This window comes from Aethalodelphis obliquidens, unplaced genomic scaffold (genome assembly GCF_003676395.1).
Source record: "Aethalodelphis obliquidens isolate GAN/ISIS:26980383/991018 unplaced genomic scaffold, ASM367639v1 scaffold8, whole genome shotgun sequence".
NCBI classification, from domain to species: Eukaryota; Metazoa; Chordata; class Mammalia; order Artiodactyla; family Delphinidae; genus Aethalodelphis; species Aethalodelphis obliquidens.
This window is the reverse complement of record NW_020837952.1, coordinates 58,744,980-58,752,034: the sequence shown is the minus strand read 5'-3', so window position 1 is coordinate 58,752,034 and position 7,055 is coordinate 58,744,980.

The window sequence follows — 7,055 nt, the reverse complement described above, 5'->3', positions numbered from 1 at the left end:
TCACTCTCACCTCTCACCTCTCTCTCCTCCCACTAAATCATCCTCACCTCTCCCCCCAGCTTGAGTACCGTTCTGGTGGCCTCAAACATTTTCATATAACTCCACCCATATTTATCCAAATTTCTCATAGGTGCTTTTTCTGATCTCACAGTTCTATGACACAAAAGCCTGTAAATACAAAGCTGAAAAAAAATATCACCATTCCTTGGTATTTACCTAAATGAGAACTTATGTTCTCAACACAAAAACCTGCTCAAGAATGTTTATAGCAGTTCTATGCATAATTGCCCAAACTTGGAAGCCACAAAGATGTCCTTCAGTGGCTGAATGGATAAATAAACTGTGGTACATTCTGGCAATGGAATATTATCAGAGATAAAAAGAAATGAGCTATCAAGCCACAGTAAGATGTGGAGGAAACTTATACGCATATTGCTAAGTAGAGAAGCCACTCCGAAAATGTAACAGACTGTATGACTCCAGCTCTATGACATTCTGGAAAAGGCAAAACTATGGAAAGGGTAAAAGGATCAGTGGTTGCCAGGGGTTGGGGTGGGGAGAGGGATGAACTGGTGGAGCATGGGGGGATTTCAGGGCAATGGAACTATTCTGTCTGATATAATAAGGATGGACACATGTCACTATGCATTGGTCAAAGTCCAAAGAATGTGCAGCACAAAACATGAAGCCTAAAGCAAACTCTGAACTTTAGTTAATGATAGTGTATTAATATTGGTTCCTCAATTATAACAAATGCACCACACTAATATGGACATAAATAATAGGGGAAACTATTGTGTGTGGGGGGGGTGTGGGTAGGTGGGAACTCTGTACTTTCTAATCAGTTTTTCTGTAAACTGAGGGCACATTAGCAGGTGAGCGGGGGACAGCAGAGCAAGGAAGTGGGAGAGGGCGCAGAGACCACAGAGTAAGTGCCTGGAAACAGTGCCCGACATCGGGCCAGGCTCCAAGGCCAGTGCTCAGGGAGGCCCCCAGGCCAGGGGACACTGACGAGTGACAGGGCCTCTGCTCTCCCCGTGCCCTCTCTACTGGGAGACTCAGCGTGGTGTGGGGTAGTGCAAAGGGTATGGCTTTGGAGCCAGACAAGAGCCTATGACCTTGGACAAGTCACTTTACCCCTCCGAGCCTCAGTTTCCCCAAGTGCAAAAAGGACTTGTCGTGAGGAAGCAGGAGTTCTCTTGTATAAAGCACCATCCTGGGGCCTGTCGCCATGGAAGGGGGTCATTTTGGTGGTGAATGTGATTGTTATTGGGGCCTGGAAGAAGCCAGGGCCAGTTCAGCCCCTTGGGCCCTCCGTGGACACCCAGCAGGTGATCTGTCCCAGCAGGTGCAGGGTGAAGGCTGCCTGAACGAGGGAGTAGCGGCAGTCTCCCAGGCCTGGTCCCCGGGAGGCCCTGGCTCGGGGAGCCCACTGTCTGGGCGCCCAACAAGAAGGCTGTGAGCTGCAGTGAAGCCAGGCCGGGCTTGACGGGCTGGCTTTCCCCGGAGTCCACATGATACTCCCATCAGCCTCAAAGATTGCATGGGCCGAAATCTGAAACCCAAGCCACGGGCTAGAACCAGTTGCACAGAGAACAGAGTTGTCACAACAGGAAGGGCGTGTCTGAGCCTGCTGGAGGGACAGCAGGAAGCAGCCTCGGCCCTTCGCCCCCCAGCCCCCCGGGAGCTGCCAGGACCCAGACGCCCAGGGGATAGGTCCCGGGAGCGTGCCCTCGGCTGGCCGCCCCTGCCCTTGGTCTCAAACCATAAGGAGGGATGTTTGACTACAGCCTTGAGGAATCTTCCTGTGCTTCACCTCGGGCTGACTGACAGCCCCCCGCCCCGCCCCTCACTGCTCCCATTACCTGCCCCTCAGACCCGTCCTTCCAAGTCCTGCCCTGTGAATCTTCCAGAATCTACTCAAACTCTGCTTTTCTCAGGGGCCCTCCGGGACCCCATCCCCAGAGCACTGCTTGGGCCCCTCAGCATCACTGCTCACAGCCACCTCCTCTGGCCCCCGCCAGCATTACTTGCTGGAAAGTGGGGAATGAGTGGTTTTCATTCATGCCCAGCTCGATACCCGGCGTCACATGTCTGCTGTGTTGGAGGGAAAGGGGGGATTGCTGTGGGGAAGTAAGGAACACAGGAGAAGCAGCCAGGAGACCCCGGTTTGCGAGGGTCTCTGGCCCTGTTGGCTGGAGAACCTCTGGTAACTCGCCTGACTTCCCTGGACTTCCACTTCCTCAACTTAGAAGCGGGGAAGGACTCACCTGGTCATCCTTTGGGGTCTCTGGCCTTGATGTTCTGTGGCCCCCAAACAGCCTCCTCCACCAATCTCTCCCACCCACCCCACCCCCTGCCCAATACTGCACTCCAATATGAAATGTCGCCCCTCTGCCTGTTACCCTGCTGACCCCCCATTCTGAACTGCTGTCCATCATTCATGCTCCTGGAGAAGAAAAGGGATAGTCCTTCATCACACACACTTCTGAGCACCCGCCACACGGCATACACAGCTCCAGTTCAGATGGTTCAAAGCCATCCGTGACCTACCCTGGCAGGCTCTGGTGTGGCTTTACCATCTGCTGCCCGGACCCAGAGAGAGGAGAAAGTGGGTAACCATGGGCAGTCCACAGGGCACAGGAATTTCTTGAGCTCAATGTGGAGTTGGCCTCCCCAATCCCCTGCCCACAGTGGGGCTGTCTGGATTGGAGGGTGGATTCTGACGGATCTCAGACTTGGTCGGAGGCTCCCACAGAGGGAGAAGGGTGCACAGGGAGACCAGGCGGGGGCAGGAACTGGGCCTGGGAAGAGCAGAGGGCTTCGGGAGTGGAAACACAGGCAGCAGGGTGGGGCAGCCGGTGATCTGGAGGGATGGTGCCCACATTCCTTCGTGGCACTCACTTGGGCTGGAAGTCCACCTTCCCCGGGCCATGCCCACTTTGGGGAGCGGCACCCCGTGGCTCTGCTTCTTGTGGGGCAGGGGGTTCAGGAGAGGGAGAGGGTGCTGCCACGTCCCCTGGGTCCTGCCAGGCCCCTTCCCTGCCTGCTCTCCCCTTTACAGATGAGGAGGTGCTCCCCGCTCCACCTCCACACCATGCGGCATGTGGGATTTAGTTCCCCCACCGGGGATCAAACCCCTGCCCCCTTCAGTGGAAGCACAGAGTCTTTTTTTTATTTTTAATTATTATTTATTTACTTGGTTGCACCGGGTCTTAGTTGTGGCAGGTGGGCTCCTTAGTTGTGGCATTCATGTGGGATCTAGTTCCCTGACCAGGGATCGAACCCGGGCCACCAGGGAAGTCCCAAGGAGGCGCCTGATGGTTTGGGCTGATACCCACATCAGCATCAGTCGGGCGAGCGCCTGCTGTGCGCTGGGCACCATGCAAAGTCCTTTTCATCCATTAGCATGTTTAGTTCCTCCACCCTCCCAGGCGGGGGTGGTGGTGGTGGTGAGCCGCTGTTCCCCTGTCCAGTTGAGAACATTGAGGCTGGGAAGCGAGGTGACGTGTCCAAACCTGTAAACCGAAAACTGCTCTGCAAAAACAAAAACAAAGCAAAAAAAGAACAAGGAACCCCTGAGCCTTTGCCTGAGTCCTAGGTTTCCCTCATTGTTGGCAGGGGGGAAAATTCTTTTTCACAAAAGATAAAACTGGGCCTGTGGCCCTCAGGCCTCTCCTCCTTTCCTCTGACACCAGGAAGTGACCAGGACCCAATTAAATATTTAACCGGCGTTGGGGTGGAAGTCTGACCTCCAGCGCTGCTTCTTGTACTACTGCCGTGACAGTAACATGGAGACACATATAATCCCGCGCCCTGGCTGAGGAGGGGCTCCAAGTCCCACCCACCTGGAAGTGCCCACGCCCACCCCAGGCGAGATGTGCACGCCCCCAGGGCAGAGCCCCTGTCCAGTGTTCACAGATGGTGATTCAACAAGCCAGGCACGGACACACGGATGAAGGTCACTCCCGGTCAGCAGAACCTTTGGTAATAGCTGGTCTGGGGGCGAAGAGCAGTCCTTGAGGGCTCCCCACTGTCTCCAGCTGTGGTTTCAAAACCTCTTTATGTTTTTAATTGTGGGAGTCTTTCCATGACATCCTACATGGAATCAGTAGCAGCATTTTATTGGTGTACATTTATTTTATAATGTAAGTATTGGTGTACAACTTCTTTTAAAAGTTCAAGTTCATAACATTTACATATTTGTTATAAAATGAACCAATAATAAGAGCAATGTTACTTTTTTGATGAATATACAGTTTGAGATCTTTTTGTTTCGGTTTTGTTTTTATAGATTTTTTTCATTTATTTATTTTTTGGCTGCGTTGGGTCTTTGTTGCTGTGCGCGGCCTTTGTCTAGTTGCAGCGAGCAGGGGCTACTCTTCATTGCGATGTGCGGGCTTCTCATTGCGGTGGCTTCTCTTGTTGCGGAGCACGGGCTCTAGGTGCATAGGCTTCAGTAGCTGTGGCACGCGGGCTCAGTAGTTGTGGCGCACGGGCTTAGTTGCTCCGCGGCATGTGGGATCTTCCTGGACCAGGGCTCGAACCCATGTCCCCTGCATTGGCAGGTAGATTCTTAACCACTGCGCCACCAGGGAGGCCCGACTGTTCCAGTTTTTAAAAACAATGAACTTCAGTATCTAATTTTATTTTGTATCAAGGAAATCTGGATTCACAGGAGTAGACGCACATGATAACACTGTAAAACAAAATCTTGCTTTACCATCACAGGATGACCTTCAGTTTATCTGATCTGGGAGCCTGAAAACGGGTAAGATGATACTTTGGATTCAGAATGGAATCAATGTGGTGTTCAGGACCTCCTCATCCTCCTGAAATTCAGGGACTCAAGGAAGGAGTTCCTGAGGGAGTTTATATCTTTATCACATGGTAGAAAATACAATGTATCACATAAAGTCTGGGCATTGCCAGGCCTTCATTCAAAGTTTCAAAACACTCAACTTGAACCTATTTGTCTCATTGTTGATACTTGTTCCACTTTGGCACCAATGGCAACACTGTAACCCTGAACTCCCCAAATGAGCTTTTCCACCTAGTAAAAGTTAGGGTATCTGTCAGTGTCAGGAATAGAGCTTCAAACTGTGTGAGGCATAAGAACCAATTGAGGAACTTGTGGAAAATGGGGCGATCCCAATGCAGGGCATCCTGGAGATGCCCACTTTGGGAAACGCGATCCAGATGATGTGACCATATCTTGCCGACTTTGGAAGGGAGCAGGCTCCAGGCCCAGGGGTCTCGCCCAGTGGTGTTGAGTTGAGCCTGGCACATGTGAGTGGAGCCGTGTACTTGCTGGTACCATTTTATGTGAGCAGACGCGTGCAGGCAGGCATGGAGCAAAACAAAGCGAAGCAAGAAAGGCTGGGGTAATTGCCTCCTAATCAAGGACACATTTACAAGGAATTCAGATCTTTACATGACTTGGCAGAGGAGAGCTTCATTCCAAGGCATATTCAGAAATGTGTTCCTCCGGCCTCAACAGTTAACACTTTGATGTCTCTAGACTATTAACAGTTGGTGCAGAGAGCATGTTCTTGGGCCCATGTTCTTTTTTTTAATCACAAATTTTTAAAAAGAGCACTTTTACAAAATGCAAATAGGTCTTTGGAAAACACTCAACAACCTCTGGCTGTGCCAGCTATGTCCTAAGAGTATCACAGGTGTGATCTCAAGAATCCTTGCAGTTTCTCTAAGTGTTAGACTCTGATTATACCCATTTTACAGCTGAGAAAACTGAGACCTGGAGTGGCAAAGCAGATTGCCAGCATCACAGGGCTACTCACTGCTCAGCTGCACACTCCAGCGAAGCAGAGCCCTCCTCTCTCCTTGGACAGCAGGATTGCTTGCCTCTGGGCCTTTGCCCTCATCCTTTCCATCCACTTTGGCTCAGTTAAATATCACTGCCTTCAATATCGTCGCCCTCCAGGGATCACTGCGGTCACTCATCGGGGAGGCCTCTTCTAGACTCTACGTCCTTGCTGAGTCTTCCCAGGAGCACAAACAGGACCCAGGTCCGTCCCTCCCTCGATCCACCCCATCCCTTGCCCTGCACATTCTCTAAACATTGGAAGTACTTGTCGATCAAGTGAATATCTGTAACAGATTTTGACTTTTTTTTTCTTGGAAGACACACGTATATCACTGTACAAGAACTGTATCTGGACGTTTCAAATTTTTTGGAGAATGTTTTGTTCTCTGTGAAAGTATGTTTTAACATCGGCTGTCTGTTTATCCTGGCTGTTTAGTGGGAAATGGCTAATAAAGGACCAGTCCACCTTTGCCCCAGACTCAGGTAATGAGCACATTTTGCAAGAAGAAGGGAGCAAAATGACATTGACAAAGTGTGACCACGTTAACCGCTCAGATACTAAGCACTCACGCCTGCATCCAGAGCTGCTTCCCGTGCTTCTACCTGATTTGCCCCATTTACTCCTTGCCACAGTCCTGTGAGGTGAGCTCTGTCATCACCCCCGTGTTACAGATTGGGACACAGAGATGCAGAGAGCTGCAGCGACTTGCCCAAGGCCCCTCAGTGGGGGAGGAGCAGAGGCAGGATTGGGCTCCCGGCCTGTTTGGATCTGATGGGAGGAGGCTGGGTGCAACATTGTGAAATGTTTGTGGGGGTCAAAGTTGGGATGCTCACAGCTTGGAAAGGGGAGGTCTCTTTGGAAAAATAGCCTGATAAGCTGCTAGAACAGAGATGAGACTCAAAGAGCTGAGCAAGTGTCAGAGTTCTGGCGAAAGAAATGAGAGGAATTTTGTTTTTGTCTTCAGAAGGAAGGGGAGAGAAAAGAAGGGAGCCAGTGTGCAGAGCCCAGAGCGCTGCCTGGGTCACATAGCCAGGTAGTGACCTCAGAGCCAAGAGGCCAAAAGGGCTCAGGAGGTGTCTCGTGTTGCTAGGCAGTGCGAGGCTGGATGCCTCCCTGTGGGGTTCAGTCTGAAGGAACCCCTGCTAGCCTCACCAGTGGTCGGTGTGAAGGGGGATTATGTGAGTGTGTGCAAATGGAGACGGGGATGATGGCAAGGACCAGCGAACA